The 19600-nt window shown below is 43.0% G+C and overlaps 1 non-coding gene across 1 annotated transcript; it reads left to right on the forward strand.

The window, feature by feature from the left end:
• Positions 1 to 8313: 8313 nt before the first annotated feature.
• Positions 8314 to 8420, forward strand: LOC148860977 (small nucleolar RNA R71). Its single transcript, XR_016095263.1, has one exon. It is a non-coding gene; the product is annotated as a small nucleolar RNA R71 (small nucleolar RNA).
• The last annotated feature ends 11180 nt before the right edge of the window (positions 8421 to 19600 follow it).

The raw sequence follows: 19600 nt of genomic DNA on the forward strand, positions 1-19600 counted from the left end.
CTGACCTTATAACTCACAAACTTAACATTGACCCTGCAGTCAGACCCATTAGACAGAAGAAACGCAACTTAGCCCCGGAGCGCTGGAGGGCGGTTGACGAGGAGGTCGAAAAGCTCCTCGCAGCGAACATCATAACGGAAGTTCATTACCCGAGCTGGGTAGCCAACCCAGTACTGGTGAAAAAGGCAAACGGCAAGTGGCGCATGTGCGTCGACTACATCGACCTGAACCGAGCTTGCCCAAAAGACTACTTCCCCCTCCCCCAAATTGACCGCCTAGTGGACGCGACCTCGGGACATGAGTTGCTAAGCTTCTTGGACGCCTACTCAGGCTACAATCAAATCAGGATGGACCAGTTCGATGAGGAAAAAACCAGCTTCATAATCGAGTTCGGCCTGTACTGCTACAAGGTCATGCCCTTCGGACTGAAGAATGCTGGGGCGACCTTCCAAAGACTTGTAAATAAGCTTTTAAGGCCTTTAATTGGCACAAAAATAGAATGTTATGTAGACGACTTGGTTATCAAGACACAGTTCTCACAGGAATTAATACAAGACTTAGATTCTGTCTTCCAAATTCTGCGTCAATTTAGCATGAAACTGAACCCCAACAAATGTGTCTTCGGTGTCACCTCGGGTAAGTTCCTAGGGTACATTGTCAACCGGCGCGGTATTGAGGCCAACCCGGACAAGATCAAGGCCATCCTAGGTATGAAACCACCCCAAAAAATAAAAGAGGTTCAGAGGCTAAACGGCCGCATAGCTGCTCTCAGCCGCTTCATGTCCAAATCGGCAGACCGTCGTCTCCCTTTCTTTAAGGCGATCAAAGGCAAAGGGTTCGAATGGACTTGATGCGTGGCTCATTGTGACACTAGCAAGTGCACTAGCCGTTCAAGTAATAAAGTAGTGAGTGAAGTATCATTCCCATGAGGAATTAGGAAACAATTACCAATACTAAATTGAGCACTTCTTATCTAATCAACAAATAAATCAAAACTCTAATGAAAGCTAAGAAATCCTAAATTAAAATCTATCTAAATCATTGGCCTAATTGCCTTCAAATCAGGTTAGAAGAATAAGCAGTAAATGTCAATCTCAGAATTCAGCAATCTATCAATTTGGATCATTCGAATAAATCATGATTGAGCCTTGGTTTGGTGAAACCCCAAGGTCATGAACAGCCTCTCTCAAGCGCATGTTCATCCTATGCATGAGTGACGGTTCTTCTATCTCTAGCAAGAATCTAATCCCCATGCATGCATTTCTTCAAACACTTCTAAGGCATCAATTCAAATCTGAATTGATCACCAACTGAATTGTGCAAGTTATCTCTAACCTTGCACTCAATTCAGTTATTGAATAGTAGATCTGAATTCCTAGAGTCTCTCTCAAGCACTCTAGGAATTCCAAGCTGTAGATTAATTCGGCCAATCTGAAAATTGCAGATCTGAATTCTCTTTCAAGCAATTCAGATCTTGCAATCTCAGATCTGAGAATTCAGATCTGAGTTTTGAAGGTTAGTTGGCCGAATTGATCTGAAATAACACCCTTATTCAAGAAACTTCAAGTACAATTCATGACCATTTGAATGAATAAAAAAGAATTAGATTGCTGAACTGAAATTTTACAAGCTGAAATACATCAAGGAAGAATGGAAACAAGGAGAAAGAAGAAAGAAAATATAACAAAGAAACTGAATTCAAATCAAAAGAGAATGAAACTACAAATGATTTATTACAAAATATCTTTGAATCACAAACCCTTAATTCGAACTCACCTTCTTCTTCTAGCTTGCTTGTCTTGAACTTCCTTCAGCCCTTCTTCTTCTTCTTCCTTGCGCCTAGCATTCTTCTCTTCTCTTCTCTCAAGGTGGCCGAACCTCTAAGAGTGGGAGAGCCTTCCTCTCAAGCAATAACACCTCTCTCCCCTCCTAGAGGCCTCCTTATATAGTTTTTCAAGGGGGATCTTGCCCCTTCTTGAAGTCTCTAGAATTGGGTGTATTACACCCCTCATGAACCTTCTAGAGTGCTCCCTCCTTCTCTTCAAGAAACATCTAGGAGTTGCCGCCCCTAGCTCCCTTTGGGCTGCTATTTGGGCTACAACTTAGCTTGCTTTTGAGCTCATGTGGGCTACACTCTAGGCTGTTATTTGGGCTAAAAATGGGCTGGGCCGAAATTTCCTTCTTGCTAGGCTTCTTCCCTTGGGTTTTCCAAAGAGTTAGCTTGCACTACTTGGGCCGAATGAAACTCCCTTGCTCTCATGGCTGGGCCGGGCTGAATTTGATAAATTTTGGGCTTTCTTTTCTTGCTTTTGCCTTCTTTTTATTGATTTTGGCTCCCCCTGAAATCTTCTTGCAATAAAGCTAAAATAGGGCAAAATCTAATTAAACCAGCATAAAATTTCATGCAAAAACCTCATAAAATATAGATAAATTGTAGGTTCATCAAATATCCCCACACTTAAGCTTTTGCTTGTCCTCAAGCAAAGACATCAGCCATAAACTTAACATTCCCCCCTTCTGTTCTCACCATTTACCTGGTGAACTTTTTAAGATAGAAATGCATTGAGTAGTCGGGGAACTTTTGTAAGTGCTCAACTCTTATTCTTGTAAATTACCATTTAAGATATGTATCAGATCCAAGGAAAGGAGAATATGAATTTCATCATAGTCTAGCCTTCACTCCTAATTCATATATAAATCAGCTCCTTAATTGTCAAGGTTAATAATCAAATTTCACTAAGTTTCACATCTGTAACTAAATCTCAATGAGAGTTCAACTTTAGAGTGCCCCTTTGAACCTCGGTTGTCACCACAATTACTTATTTCTAAGGGTGAGTGCATCTTATGCTCCATCTCACCCTTTTCTTCTTTTTTTTTTTTTTTTCGGTGTGAGTGCATTTTATGCTCCATCTCACACACTTTTCTCTCTCTTTTACTTTTTTTTTTTTTTTTTTTTGGTGTTGAGTGCATCTTATGCTCCATCTCACACTGGTCACTTACTTGAGGTAGGTAAATAGGACTCATGTTCTAAGCTGCTAGTTTTACTATTCAGCTCAGAATAGCGGAGTCAATTTGGGCTTTTGTCCTTCTTTGCAATTATTGAACCTCAAGAATCAGCACTTCAGATGTGCACTAGCTCTCTTGACCATTAACCATGAAATCAAGGGCTTCCATACACATGAAGGAAGTTAGGGCTAGTCATGCTGAAAAGCATATTCAACTCCCCTTTTCTCATGCATATATCCAATTGGGTCATTCACAAGAATAAAAACTTAACAAGTACATCAGTCTCCCTCAACTCATAGAATTCCTTCTTAAAAAAAAAAATCATCAAATAAATAGTAATGAACTTGAGGGGTTCTAGTCTTTTTTTGTTATGTCATTGCTTGCATATGTGTGTTGGGGTGAATGAGGTGCATGGTTTCAGCCCCCATACCCTAGCCTCGGGCTCACTCCCCCACACTTAAGATGAACATTGTCCTCAATGTTCGTAGTGTTAGGGGATCACACTTGCTAGAGCAAACTGAAGAAAAGAAAATGATGAACTGAGTCCTTAAAGAATTGGAATTTTGAGAAAAAGATCTTTATTTTACTAACTAATATTCTAAAAAGATAAATGACAAAAAGATTCCTTAACTTGTTCATGAGCAAGCATAAAAGATTATTGGTTATCAAGATAAACAGTGGATGGAGGAGGTACAGTACCGCCCATTAAATATGGTTTCAGGCACTGACCATTTACTTTAAACGTGCCCTGAACCGGGTGGGTGAGTTCTATAGCCCCATGGGGAAAAACCTGTGAAATGGTAAAGGGTCCATACCACCTGGATCTCAGCTTACCTGGAAACAAGCGGAGACGGGAATTATATAACAATACCTGTTGGCCTACATAAAAATCCCGTCTCAGCAAGTTCTTATCATGCCAGTTTTTTATTCTTTCTTTATAAACTTTGGCATTCTCATAGGTGGTAAGTCTGAATTCATCCAATTCATTCAATTGCAACCGCCTTTTAGCCCCTATGGCCTGAATGTCAAAATTTAAGAATTTAAGATCCCAATAGGCCTTGTGTTCCAATTCAACTGGTAAATGGCATGCTTTACCAAAGACCAATCTGTAGGGGGACATGCCAATGGGTGTCTTAAATGCAGTTCTGTATGCCCATAATGCATCATCTAATTTGATGGACCAATCTTTTCTGGCGGATGCTACGGTCTTTTCCAGGATTCTTTTGAGTTCCCTGTTAGCCAACTCCACTTGGCCACTGGTTTGAGGGTGATAAGGGGTAGCTAATTTATGTGTAATTCCATATTTCTGCATTAACCTCTCAAATTGGCTATTGCAGAAGTGAGTTCCCCTATCACTAATTATAGCTCGCGGAGTGCCAAATCGGGAGAATAGCTTCTTTAGGAAGTGTACCACCCTTCTTGAGTCATTTGTGGGTAAAGCCATGGCTTCTACCCATTTGGATACATAGTCAACTGCAACGAGGATGTACTTATTCCCAAAAGAATTTGGGAAAGGTCCCATGAAATCTATACCCCAAACATCAAAGATTTCACAGATTAAAATATTGGAAAGGGGCATTTCATTCCGTTGGGAAATGTTTCCCGATCTTTGGCATTTGTCACATGTGGACACATACCGATGGGCATCCTTGAAAAGTGTGGGCCAATAAAAACCTGATTGCAAAACCTTGGCTGCAGTGCGACTAGCTCCAAAATGACCTCCTGCTTCTTTATCATGGCAAAATTGGAGTACCGACTCCATCTCCTCCTCGGGGACACATCTCCTTATGATCTGATCTGCACACAATTTATACAAAAAGGGTTCCTCCCACAGATAGTATTTTACATCAGAAAGGAATTTCTTTTTCTGTTGATATGAAAGGTTAGGAGGAAGGACTTGTGTAGCTAGATAATTAGCAAAATCAGCATACCAAGGATATGAGTATTTCTGTATTGAGTACAACTGCTCATCCGGAAATTCTTCTCGAATGTTGCTGGTTATCTCCTCTTTTGAGCTTACCGTGTCCAACCGGGAGAGATGGTCAGCAGCCAGGTTTGCAGCACCCTTCAGGTCTCTAATCTCAATGTCAAACTCTTGCAATAAAAGGATCCACCTGATCAATCTTGGTTTTGAGTTTTGCTTGGTAAGTAAGTGCCTTAATGCCGAGTGATCTGTGTGGACAACAACCTTGGATAATATCAGATATGAACGAAACGTATCAAGTGCAAATATTACTGCTAGCAGCTCCTTTTATGTGGTGGTGTAATTGAGTTGGGGTCCAGTCAAGGTTCTGCTAGCATAGTAAATTGGCTGAAAATGTTTGTTCATTCTTTGTCCTAAAACAGCTCCTATAGCAAAATCACTCGCATTACACATTAATTCAAATGGGAGGGTCCAATCTGGTGCTACCATGATAGGTGCATGGATCAATTTGTCTTTCAAGATGTTGAAAGCATGAAGGCATTCAGTTGAAAATTCAAAAGGCACTTCTTTCTGAAGCAAGGTAGATAATGGCTTGGAAATTTTTGAGAAATCTTTAATAAACCTTCTATAGAATCCGACATGTCCTAAGAAACTTCTCAAAGAACGAACAAATGTTGGGGTTGGCAATTTTTCAATTGCCTCCACCTTGGCCTTGTCGACTTCTATACCTCTTTGAGAGATCTTGTGTCCAAGCACTATGCCTTCTTGCACCATAAAATGACATTTCTCCCAATTAAACACAAGATGTGTTTCTTTACATCTAGTAAGCACCTGTTCCAGATTATTCAAACATGCATCAAACAAAGAGCCAAAAACTGAAAAATCATCCATGAAGATCTCAATAAATTTTTCAACCATATTAGAAAATATAGACACCATACATCGCTGAAAGGTTGCTGGGGCATTGCATAACCCAAAGGGCATCCTTCGGTATGCAAAGGTTCCATATGGGCAAGTAAAAGTGGTCTTTTCTTGATCTTCTGGTGCAATTGGTATCTGGTTATACCTTGAATATCCATCCAAGAAACAATAATACTCATGCCCGGCTAGCCTCTCCAACATTTGATCCATAAATGGGAGAGGGAAATGGTCCTTCCGGGTGGCTTCTTTTAATTTTCTATAGTCAATACACACACGCCATCCGGTAACGGTTCTAGTAGGGATGAGTTCATTTTTCTCATTTGGAACGACAGTCATACCCCCTTTTTTGGGCACAACTTGCACAGGGCTTACCCAAGAACTATCAGAAATAGGATAAATGATCCCAGCATCTAACAACTTAATTATTTCAGCCTTTACTACTTCTTTCATGTTGGGGTTCAGGCGCCTTTGGGGTTGAACGGAAGGCTTGCTGTCCTCTTCCATCAAAATTCTGTGAGTGCAGATTGATGGATTAATGCCTTTGATATCTTCTACCTTCCAAGCTATAGCATTTTTGTGTTCCCGCAGCACTCTTAATAATTTTTCTCTTTGTAAGGGATTCAGCGCTGCGGAAATTATCACGGGGAGATCTGATGGTTCCTCAAGGAAAGCATACTCTAAATGGGATGGTAATTGCTTCAGTTCAAGGGTGGGGGGTTCTTGGGGTGATGGCTTACCTGATGGTCCAGGCAATTTGCCTAAGTTCTCTAATTTAAGAAACCCCTTTCCCTTGAATTGAGGCTTATCGTTCAGGTATGCTATCATGAGGTTTATTTTTTCATTTTCTCCTTCTTCAAGTTCTCCCTGCTGGAGGCAGAGTTCAAGAGGATCAGTTATTCTACTTACCTGGAAGCATTCATCAATTGTCAATTCAATGGCATCAATCATAAAACAAGAATCATCACTAGAAGGTGCATGTTTCATAGCATTAGACATTTTAAAAATTATCTCCTCATCTTGTATCCTAAGGCTGAGTTGTCCTTGTTGGACATCAATCATTGCTTTCCCGGTAGCCAGGAAAGGTCTCCCTAGGATAAGCGGGACCTCCACATCTTCTTGCATGTCTCACACAATGAAATCAACTGGAAAAAATGAAGTTGTCAACTTTAACTAACACATCTTCTATGATCCCCCTAGGATGTCTAATGGATCTATCAGCCAATTGTAATGCCACTCTAGTGGGTTGGGGTTCATTCATCCCCAATTTCTTGAAGATAGAATATGGCATTAAATTGATGCTAGCTCCCAGGTCACATAAAGCCTTTTCAATTTTTAAACTGCCAATGGTACAAGGAATAGTGAAACTCCTTGGATCTTTGAGTTTCTGAGGCAGCTTGTTCAGAAGGATAGCAGAACATTCCTCATTTAATGCAACTGTAGCCACATCTCCTAGTTTCCTTTTGTTTGCCAATAATTCCTTCAAAAACCTTGCATAGTGTGGCATCTGGGCTAAAGCATCAGCAAAAGGAATATTAATATGTAAACTTTTAAATATTTCAAGAAACTTACCAAATTCCTTCTCCAATTTTTGTTGCTTCAGCCTGTTAGGGAATGGAACTTGTGGTTGTTGGTGCATCCCTTGTTGTGCTTCTGGTTGTTCCGTCTTCTGTTGTCTGGTCCCAAGGCTTGTTTCTGCCTTGGGTTCAGCCCAATTCTTCTTTTCTACCTCAGGCAACTCTTTTCCACTTCTTAAGGTAATAGCTTGCACCTGCTCTCGTGGATTCACTTCAGTGTTGCTTGGAAGAGTTCCCGGCAGTCTGGAAGAGATTAATTGTGCCAATTGCCCCACTTGGTTTTCCAGGTTTTTGATTGAGGCTTCCTGGTTCTGGAACCTAGTTTCTGCACCTGCTATAAATTTTGTCATCAGTTCCTCCAAATTGGATTTTGGTTCAGGCTGATGATAAGTCTGGTGGAACGGCTTGGAAATATGCTGATTTGGCCAGGACTGGTTTGAATGCCCCCTCCATCCTGGATGAAAAGTATGGTGACTCTGGTAATCCTGCTGTCTTGACGAATTGCTGACATAGTCAACTTGTTCAGTAGATGGTCTGAACTGATTGCCAACTTAGCAGTCTGTACTGATGTGGCCTTCCCCACACAATTCACAATTAAGAGGCTGCACATGCATGGCAGCTATCTGCATTTCATCTATTTTCTTACTGAGTGCTCTTATTTGTGCAGATAGTGCTGTATAAGTGTCAACATTATGCAAGCCTTGCTGCTTCCTAGTTTGAGTTCTTTCCGAATGCCATTGATAGTTGTTGGCTGCCATTTCCTCAATAAGTGCATGGGCAACCTCAGGAGTTTTATTATTTATGGATCCTCCGGCTGCAGCATCTAATATGGTCTTATTTGAGTCAGTAAGACCATTATAGAAAGTCTGCACTTGCAGCCAAATGGGGAGGCCATGGTGAGGAACTCTCCTTAACAGCTCCTTGTATCGTTCCCATGACTCATATAACGATTCCCCCTCTTGCTGGAAAAAAGTAGTGATGTCATTCCTCATTTTAGCAGTTTTAGAAGGGGGAAAATATTTAGAGAGAAAATGGCTGGCCATTTCGTCCCATGTGGCTATAGATCCTGCCGGTAATGAGTTCAACCAAGCTTTGGCTTTATCCTTCAAAGAAAATGGGAATAACCTCAGCCGGATGGCATCATCACTTACCCCATTGTGTTTGAAGGTGTCACAGATTTCCAAGAAGTTAGCAATATGGGCATTCGGATCCTCATGGGCCATACCACAAAACTGAACCGTATTTTGTATCATTTGGATTATGGCCGGTTTAATTTCGAAGTTATTGGCAGCAATAGTTGGCCTGATAGTGCTAGAGACAGTCCCGGTGAGGGTGGGCTTGGCATAATCCATCATAGTTCTTTGTTCAGCCATTTCTTGTGCTTCTTGTCTGACTTGCCAAGCAGCTCTCAAACGGACACGGAGAGTCCGTTCAATCTCCGGGTCGTAAAGGATCTCTTCCAGTTCAGGTCTGCTTGTCATAAACTGTTAAAGTCAAAGCAATAAAAATGCCAATATTCACAAAAGAAAATAAATAACTAATCCTATCACATTGAAAATGTAAAGTGAATTATTGGAATACAAAAACCTACATCCTATCATGAATAAATGAAGCCGATTATACTAAAAGCAGATTTAAACCAATTATCTTATTCAATGTTCCTTTATCTACATCCATCGATTGCAACATCTGAATTCAGACCCAATTTAGTTGAGTTCAGATCTACAAGTCTTTGGTATTGTTAGTCCAGAGAAATTAACAAATAATAATTCAGATATGAGCTGTATATCTCATACACACTCATTGGTATACACTACAATATACATCCATTAAGGTTGGAATCAAGTCTGTGATGCTTTAGGGCTGAAGTCAGATATGATCTGAAAAATAATTTAAAAGGATCTGAAATAAACTAAAACCAGTCCTGAGTTAGGCTTGGGTTAAGGATTTTAAGCTCTACAATTGAAGCTCAAACCTATATAGCTGATGCATATCAAACACTTGATAAGACCTGAAAATTGGGTCTGCAATGTTTGGTATTGCAAGCTATTCAGTCCATACAACTTTTGTAGAAATCTAAAATCAGGTCTGCTAACTGTTGCACTATAGCAGCCCTGCTACAGATCTGAATGCTAATAGAAATACTTGGAAAGTGCTAATTTTTCTTAAATATCTGAGGCATAACAATTATTCAATCCAAACATACACCTCCTTAGCTAATGTAGCTCGGTTACAAGTGGATAAAGCAAATGTTCAAGTCACCCAAAATCCAAAATGTGCTCTGTATCAGTTCAGTCCTCAACTATAGTTCAGATCTGTATTAGTTCAGATCTGAATTTTCTTTTTCATTCTTTGCTATCCAATTACCTTTGGGGTATGTCGGATTTATCATAGGGTGAATTGGGGTGATGATGGCACCCAATTCACCTTAAACTTGTATCAGTTCAGGTCTGAGTTCATCTGAACTCAGATCTGAACTGAGCAGTTCTGCAATAGCAGAATTCAGGTCTGAACTCAAGTCTGAGTTCGGATCTGAATTCTCAATTGCCTTACCTTCAGTTATTGCTACCAAATTGTTTTTGGGGAATAGCAGAAGTGCCCTAGGGTGAATTGGGGTGGTGATGACACCCAATTCCCCTCAAAATTGTATCAGTTCAGGTCTGAGTTCAGAGGAACTCAGATCTGAACTATTGCAGATCTGCAATAGCAGAATTCAGATCTACAATAGCAGAACTCAGATTTGCAATAGCAGAACTCAAATCTGAATTCTGATCCGAATTCTCAATTGCTCCTCTTGTTGTTCAAAAGATCTCCCCTTTTTTTTTCATTTTATATATATATATATATATATATATATATATATTTTTTTTTTTTTTCTTTTTGTAATGGAAAAAGAAATAAAATTCTGAAACACAAGCAATTCTTTTTGGCTGAGTGCTGCAGATCTGAAATCTGCTGATCTGAGTGCCGAATGCAACTCAGATCTGCAACTCTCATGTTTTTGTGAATTTTTTTCTTTTTTTTTTCTTTTTGAAGGGAACAACACCAAGATTGAATAGAAATCAAATATGCCTTTATTAAAATGAAACTGAAACCAAAAAAAGAAAGTAATCTACTTAAGAAAGAAGAAACATAACTACAGTAGTACAGCAGTTGCAGTCTAAGCTGAAATGAAAAAGTTAGCAAATTAACCCAACTATGAATGCAATGCTGAATGAGATCAGATTAAGAATGCTCAATGTTTCCTAATATTGTTTCTCTAAATTCCCCGGCAACGGCGCCAAAAACTTGATGTGTGGCTCATTGTGACACAAGCAAGTGCACTAGCCATTCAAATAATAAAGTAGTGAGTGAAGTATCGTTCCCACAAGGAATTAGGAAACAATTACCAATACTAAATTGAACACTTCTTATCTAATCAACAAATAAATCAAAACTCTAATGAAAGCTAAGAAATCCTAAATTAAAATCTATCTAAATCATTGGCCCAATTGCCTTCAAATCAGGTTAGAAGAATAAGCAGTAAATGTCAATCTCAGAATTCAGCAATCTATCAAATTAGAAGAATAAGCAGTAAATGTCAATCTCAGAATTCAGCAATCTATCAATTTGGATCATTCGAATAAATCATGATTGAGCCTTGGTTTGGTGAAACCCCAAGGTCATGAACAGCCTCTCTCAAGCGCATGTTCATCCTATGCATGAGTGACGGTTCTTCTATCTCTAGCAAGAATCTAATCCCCATGCATGCATTTCTTCAAACACTTCTAAGGCATCAATTCAAATCTGAATTGATCACCAACTGAATTGTGCAAGTTATCTCTAACCTTGCACTCAATTCAGTTATTGAATAGTAGATCTGAATTCCTAGAGTCTCTCTCAAGCACTCTAGGAATTCCAAGCTGTAGATTAATTCGGCCAATCTGAAAATTGCAGATCTGAATTCTCTTTCAAGCAATTCAGATCTTGCAATCTCAGATCTGAGAATTCAGATATGAGTTTTGAAGGTTAGTTGGCCGAATTGATCTGAAATAACACCCTTATTCAGGAAACTTCAAGTACAATTCATGACCATTTGAATGAATCAAAAAGAATTAGATTGCTGAACTGAAATTTTACAAGCTGAAATACATCAAGGAAGAATTGAAACAAGGAGAAAGAAGAAAGAAAATATAACAAAGAAACTGAATTCAAATCAAAAGAGAATGAAACTACAAATGATTTATTACAAAAGATCTTTGAATCACAAACCCTCAATTCGAACTCACCTTCTTCTTCTAGCTTGCTTGTCTTGAACTTCCTTCAGCCCTTCTTCTTCTTCTTCCTTGCGCCTAGCATTCTTCTCTTCTCTTCTCTCAAGGTGGCCGAACCTCTAAGAGTGGGAGAGCCTTCCTCTCAAGCAATTGAACACCTCTCTCCCCTCCTAGAGGCCTCCTTATATAGTTTTTCAAGGGGGCTCTTGCCCCTTCTTGAAGTCTCTAGAATTGGGTGTATTACACCCCTCATGAACCTTCTAGAGTGCTCCCTCCTTCTCTTCAAGAAACATCTAGGAGTTGCCGCCCCTAGCTCCCTTTGGGCTGCTATTTGGGCTACAACTTAGCTTGCTTTTGAGCTCATGTGGGCTACACTCTAGGCTGTTATTTGGGCTAAAAATGGGCTGGGCCGAATTTTCCTTCTTGCTAGGCTTCTTCCCTTGGGTTTTCCAAAGAGTTAGCTTGCACTATTTGGGCTGAATGAAACTCCCTTGTTCTCATGGCTGGGCCGGGCTGAATTTGATAAATTTTGGGCTTTCTTTTCTTGCTTTTGCCTTCTTTTTGTTGATTTTGGCTCCCCCTGAAATCTTTGCAATCAAGCTAAAATAGGGCAAAATCTAATTAAACCAGCATAAAATTTCATGCAAAAACCTCATAAAATATAGATAAATTGTAGGTTCATCAGGACTCGAGACTGCCAGCTCGCGTTCGATGAGCTAAAGAGCTACCTTGCCACTGTGCCAACCTTAGCTAGGCCCGAGGAGGGTTAGGTCTTAGAACTGTACCTCTCGGAAAGCGACGATGTGGTCAGTTCGGTACTAATAAAAGAAGTAGATCAGGTCCAGCGGCCTGTCTATTATGTTAGTAAAATTCTGCAGGGAGTATAGACGAGATACCCATAGATAGAAAAACTAGCATATGCACTGATAATTGCAACTCGAAAACTCCGCCCATACTTCCAGGCTCACACCGTCATCGTCTTGACTGACAAACCTCTGAGACAAGTCTTACTCAAGCTTGAGGTTTCCGGTCGGCTGACGAAGTGGGCCATCGAGCTCAGTGTGTACGACCTCCAGTACAAGCCAAGAACTGTCGTTAAGGCCCAAGCCTTAGCAAATTTTATCACCGAGTGCACATTCAGCCTCGAAGCCCCTGGGCCGATTGAGCCCTAGATCCCTAGTTCGGGTGAACCCGAAGCTCCCAAGCCAATAAAGTCTGAACCCCATGAAGTAGCAGCCAGTGTGGCATCTCTCCTAGTTAGGCCAAGCGCGAACTGGGATGAGGAGCCCTAGATCCTTCACGTAGATGACTCCTCAAACCAGTAGGGCAGCGGAGCTAGAATAGTCCTATGCAGCCTAGGTGGCACGAAATTGGAATACGCACTACGCTTTGAGTTCACGGCATCCAACAATGATGCAGAGTACGAGGCACTGATAGCCGGGCTAAACCTAGCGCAAAAGGTAAGAGCAAAGCACATAGTTATCTGCAGTGATTCCCAGCTCATGGTCAACCAGGTTATGGGCGAATACGAAGCACGCGAGCTCTCCATGATCGCATACTTGGCAAAAGTAAAGGAGGCTCTGCTCAACTTCCAGTCACACTTCATCAGGCCAATCCCGAGGTCAGAGAACACTTAGGCCGATGCCCTGTCCCAGTTAGCCAGCATGAGTCACAACGCCATGAGAACCGTGTACATAGAGGACTTACCTCGGCCTAGCATTCTCAGTGGGGCAGAGGAGATCGCTCTCGTCCTTGAAGCAGAGCTGAGCTGGATCGACCCACTCGCGAGCTTCTTGCTAGATGGAACCCTCCCTGTGGACCGCAATGCAGCCAAGGGGGTGCAGCGCCAGGCAGCCAAATACGTCATAATAGACGAACGGTTGTACCGACGGTCCTACACGCTCCCCTACCTGCGTTGCTTGCGACTTGCCAAAGCCGAACTCGTACTCCGCGACACTCATGAAGGACTGTGCGGCAGACACCTGGAGCGCAGAGCCCTCACCCAAAAGGCACTTCGACAATGATACTACTGGCCAACGATGAAGGCAAAAGTCATCGAGCTCATCAGAAAATGCAATAAGTGTTAGAAGGACGCCAATATCTACCATCAGCCTGCTTTTGACCTCAAATACCTCACCAGCCCATGGCCCTTTGCGCAATGGGGCATCGACCTCTTGGAGCCATTCCCGCCAGCAACAGGTGGGAGAAAGTTCCTAGTGGTGGTAGTAGATTACTTCACAAAATGGATAGAAGCTTAACCTCTGGCAACAGTTACAGCCCGAAACATACAAAACTTCTTTTGGAAGAGCATAGTATGTCGCTTCGGGCTACCTCGGGTACTGATCTCCGACAACGGCAAATAGTTCAAGGATATCAAGTTCCAAGAATGGTGCCAAAATATGGGAATTCGTCAGAACTTCACATTAGTCGCACACCCACAGGAAAACAGTCAGACAGAAGTAATGAACAGAGTCATCCTCCGCGGACATGAAGCACGACTAGACCGAGCTAAAGGGTTGTGGGCAGACGAGCTACCAAGTGTTCTATGGGCTCACCGAACTACAAAAAAAACCGCCACGCGAGAGACCCCCTTTAGCCTCACCTACGGCACTAAAGCGGTAATCCCAGCGGAAATCGAAATACCTACATTGCAACTAGAAGCATATGACGATCAGATAAACGGAGACGAGTTACGTACCAACCTCGACCTACTGAATGAGGTAAGAGACATCGCACAAATCCGGACAACAGCCTACCAGCAGAAAGTAGCTCGGTACTACAATGCTAGAGTAAAGAAGAAGAGCTTCTGAATCGGCGACCTGGTTCTACATAAGATTATGGTGCCCAAACCCGGCGTGGGAAAACTTGGACCAAATTAGGAAGGGCCCTATAGAGTAAAGAGAGTGCTCGAGGGGGCATACGAGCTCGAAACCTTAGAAGGCAAACAAGTACCCTGAGCATGGAGCATCGTCAACTTAAAGTGATACTACCTATAGACCGTCAAACGAAGTGGACGAAATCGCTACCAGAGCCTAAGGGCCAGGATGTCGAGCTAATGAAGGAACCTTGGCATAGGCAAGCAAAGAAAAGTCAGCCAAAGACTCAGGTGAAGCGAAGACTTAAGTATTAAACATCGAAACAGGTCGTGCAAGTGTAGTAACCCGGGCAAGAAATAGATCGGGCATATCGTCAATTCGGAAAATACGGTCAGTTCGGGAGAAAGAACAACCAGCACTTAATCAAAAGAGAAGTCATTCCATTACAAAATAAGGAAGCATTCATTTGAAAAAAAAATTGCATTTTCACAGGCCTAGAGCTACTTCTTCATTATCAGAGGGCACTTCAACGATACCCGAAAGTCCTGCCTCGCCCTCAGAATTTGGCTCACCATCAGCAGCATTGGCCATCTCCTGACTTATGCACGAAGTGGATATGGTACTGATATCGAGCTCGGGGTACGTGTTCTGGATCATCCACCGGCTCAATTTAAATCCCCTTCTGTACGAGTCCACCATCAAGTCATCAAAGCGCAACGAGGCGATGTACTCATCAACGGCCTTCTTCTTGGCATCCTCGATGCCTTGGGAAAAGATCTACGTCCTCTCCCTAATGTCCTCCTGAAGGTATTCAACCTGATGTTGCAGATCCAGCCTCAGGTCTGCCATGTGCTTCACAACAACCCCCATGGGCTCAGCATCTCTCTGAGACCTCGCCTGCCTGGCCATAGTAGCGTGAGCAACCTCCTCAGTAAAATGAGCAGCCACCTCACCAGCTCGAGTAGTTGCCTCGGTGGCACGGAAAGCCTCTTTGGTAGCTCGTGCCTGCCTCGAGCTCCTCTCCACCTGGGCCGCCAAGACATGAATAGAAGAGTCCACCTACCAAAAGGAAAGAACAAGTGATTAAGAGAACGTTAGCAAGAGGGATAAAAACAAAGAAGCCCGACAAGAAATCTGACTTAGCACCATAGCATGAGTAGCAGCACGACAGGCGACCTGGTTCAAAGGAAGATCGGTCCATGCTGCGATCTCCTCGGGGAAAGTGGCCTCCCTACTCTTCTGAAGAGCATAGTTCAGCGACAACACGCTCCTGAATTCTCCTTGGGCTCCCGAGCCTGAGGGCCCAGCTCGCGTATAAGCAGACCCAGAGTAAGCGGGATCACTAGAGTAGGCGGGAGCCCTCTGTGTGAGTAGTCTCGGCATAAGGGGCCCCTGTTGCTTCTTGCATTGAAGCAGCCACCTCGGGCTCCCTGGGCGGATCCTCTGACGGGTAGTCTGGTACATGAGGCTCCACATCCTGGGGCAGCTCGGCACGAGTACGCTTGGCGACTCGCTTCCTCCTCTTCATGCCTTGGAATAGGTGCCCACCGCAAGTCCTTTCTGAGTTCATCACACCTGCAAAAAAGAGTTTGGCATCAGAAAAAATGAAAGAACAAAGCAAAACAAGAAACCTCTAAGCAAGGAACCTACCCGAACTTAGGCTGGCCGTAATGAGCTTGTCCTCCGTCAAGTACTGATGGCATTTTAGCCCTAGTCGTGCCCATTGCCGGAGGCCCTTCACCATCTCTTTATCAAGCGTAACACTGGAGTCAGGAGCGGCCATCCCCCACCCGGTCTGAAAAGGCCACCCTAGTACACTTCGCACCCCGAAGTAGTTCCGCTTCCATGCCAAGACCTTGTTGGGAAGTTCGTGCAAGAGCTTAAAACCTGGGCGAGGAGACAGGTAATACGCCCGCCTACGCCTGGGAAGGGGACCCGCTTGTTTCTTAAGCATTAAGATAGAAGAAAATATCTTCAAGTCTAAAGGAAAGCCCTATTCACAAAATAGAGAGATTGTCCCCTCCAAGTTACAAATGGAGTTCGGGTGAAGCTGGCCAACAGTAACGCCGAAGTGATTCATAACCTCGACAAGAAGGGGGTGGAAAGGCAGTCGTAGACCCGCAGCGAGCTGCTCCCAGAATGTCACGATCTCCTCAGGACCGTGTTTCCAAAGAAAGCTACCCGAAGGAATGAAATAGGTGTACTCCCCAGGCAAGTTGTAATAGGTAATAAGGGATTGGAGCCCCTCAGGTGTCATGGTCGAAGGACCAAACCTGTCTAACATCCGACCTCGATGAAAGGTAGATGCCAAACTGCCCGAAGCGGCTCGACCTACGGGCTCAAACTCTTCCTCAAGTTCTACCTCAGGTTCACTAAGGCCATCGGGGGATGCAACTTGGTTCGTAGAACCTGCATCAGACCCACTTGAAGAACCGTCTGAGCTATCCAAGCTAGACACCAAGGAGAAAAGGTGGATTCCATGAAAGTACTCACTCGAAAAAAGGTTTGAACAGACTTCGGAAACTGGAACAAGCAAAAAACCTTGAAGGCAAACTAAAAGCCTGGACGCAAGCTGAAACTTGGATGTGAGCTCAAGAAGCAAAACGCAGAAGTGACAAAGCGGCTGGGGTCCCCCACTATTTATACCCACAGTAACCGAGAACCAACAGTGCAGATCAGAGCCAATCCGATGACCCGCATTCATGCTGATCGCACGTCCCCTGAGACGGAGACGTGATTGGCGCACATCTTTCTAAAACAGACAAGACACCGGTGCACGTCTTTCTGAAACTAACAAGACGACAGCGCACGTCATTTTGAAATTGACAGAATGCCAGTGCATGTCTCCTCGCCTTTCAAATGGCAGTGGCATGTTTTTTCAAATTTGAAAAGACTCGTTGCCATGTCTCCCAGCGGCGTGCTTTTTTGAAATTTGAAATAAGCGCGCACTGCCACGTCTGTCAGCATTTGTAAGCAGGTAGGCACGTCTTGAAAGGATGAGAGATTCATCCCATGGATGCCCAAAGATGCGGAATAAGGGGCGAATTTCAAAAATTTTTCCTCTCCCTTCAACTGGGAATCACATTCCCTATTCAGAAAATCATATTTTCAATGATAAATCTTGAACCTTAAACTGAACCAGATCTGAACTGAAAGGAATGGGAGAGAATAATACCTAATACGGAGAAGTAATATCTCCCAATGAAGGTGTTCACGCCCAAGGAAGGATCCAAAGACTGCTCCCACTGAAGATGGCGCAGTGCAGGATGGAGCAGAATCAGTAGTGTTCTTCCCCAAGAACTCTGTCCTTCGCAAGAATCAGTAGAATGGTACGTGAACACAACTTCCTTTTCAATCCTTTCTCAAAGAACTGATGTCAAGATCCAATCTTGACTTCTCCCACAGCTGGAGATCGAACTGGCAAACAGGGCGACAAGAGCAGGGAGGCGGCAAGAGAGTATTTGCAGGGTGCAGAATTCTCTCTTCTTGATTTTCGCACTAAAGAGGATCTGATGTGTTTCTTTGTCTCTCTTCTTCTCTTAGGCTGCCGCCCCCTCCTTCTTTTGTTAAAAATAAAAGATCAGCTCCTAATCCCATTATGAGGTGCTTATCCAAATCATATTTGGATCAGCCTTCTCTTCTAGTGATAAGGATAAACCCTTATCTTATCTGCAGATTAGATTAGCTTTATCCTAATCCCATTAGGGGGTTTCTAGATCTGAATCACATTCAGATCTGGACTCTCTAAGTGGATAGGATTAAGACCCTATCCTATCTGCTAATCCATCTCAGAATTCGCCCCTTTAATTAACTAAATAAATAGCCCATTTCGAAATGGGCTTTAGGCCCATCAAGCTTATGCTCACTTAACCTTCCTAACTGCTACCCAGTTGGGCTTCCTTGTATGGCGTGGGACCCAAGCATTGATCTACACATCAGCCACATGGGTTCGGCCCAGCCTTTGTTACAAGGCCTGGTCGAATACACTGTTAAAGACAGTGCACCCCCTGAAACCCATCGAATGGGCTCTATGGGCCCAACACTTACCCTAAGTGGTCCCTAGGCCAAGCCACCTTGTAACACCCAGGGACTGTGGGCAGATGCAAGATTAGCCCATCAGGTATTATCCTCAATGGTCTTACACTTAACCTCTCAGCCCATAATGATCTTACACTGCCCGACAAGAGAGGATCTCTCCCTCGGCTGCAAGGAACAGTGTTGCTCTCCACTTATATGGATCCCAGGAATTAAAACCTTTTGCAAACATTTTAGAAACCATAATATATATACTTTTATATCTCATATAAAATATACTTTGCAAAACAAATCTCAACGGTTGAAATCGGCTGCGGGCAGTCTTGGTTTCCAACAGTGAGAGCGCATCCCCGATCATTACCTTTGTCCAACAAAGGGGCTGATCCTGTCACTATGATCACCCACTCAGATGAATTCTCGGATTGTCCCAACATACCCAGGTTTTGACCCCCGCTAAGGATTTCACTGTCTTGTACATCAAAGACAATCCGATCCGACACCAAGTGCAGTATCATTATCGAGTCTAGGGGTCGGGTGTAACTTTCCAGTTTTGCCCATCAATCTCCAAGGTCCAGGGCAATACTAGAAATCTGGTCCAGTTCAAAGATTCAATTAATCCCACACTGTATGTGCCTAGGGTCTCACCCCAGTAGCTGAGACAAGCCACCCCAACCGACTTGGTGGCACCACAGTGTCAGCCTTGTCAGGATCGGTCTCCCTAGACCAACCCACTGGCTATGAACATTCTAAACTAACACAAGTCTCAATAAGTGTCCAGTTTAAGGGTATTACACAAAAACATACCAAGGGAACATGAATCAAATATGCGCTTTTATTCATTTACAATAAACTCATAAAGTACATCAATTTTGATTGAAGCTAAGGGCATACAAAACTGTCTAACATGTCTCCCACCTTTTGGGCGCTCGAGAAACCCAAAGAACCCTGACAACGCACCTTGCGCTATCAAAATTCGAAGTATGGGACAAATCCATCTGCCACCTCGCGAACTCCTCGCGCTAGGGCAACAACCTTAGCACGAGGAGTGGGGGGCAATTGATGAAGGAAGAT

The sequence above is a fragment of the Nelumbo lutea genome, chromosome 4, assembly GCF_056320005.1.
Source record: "Nelumbo lutea isolate HS-2025 chromosome 4, American lotus-T2T, whole genome shotgun sequence".
NCBI lineage: Eukaryota > Viridiplantae > Streptophyta > Magnoliopsida > Proteales > Nelumbonaceae > Nelumbo > Nelumbo lutea.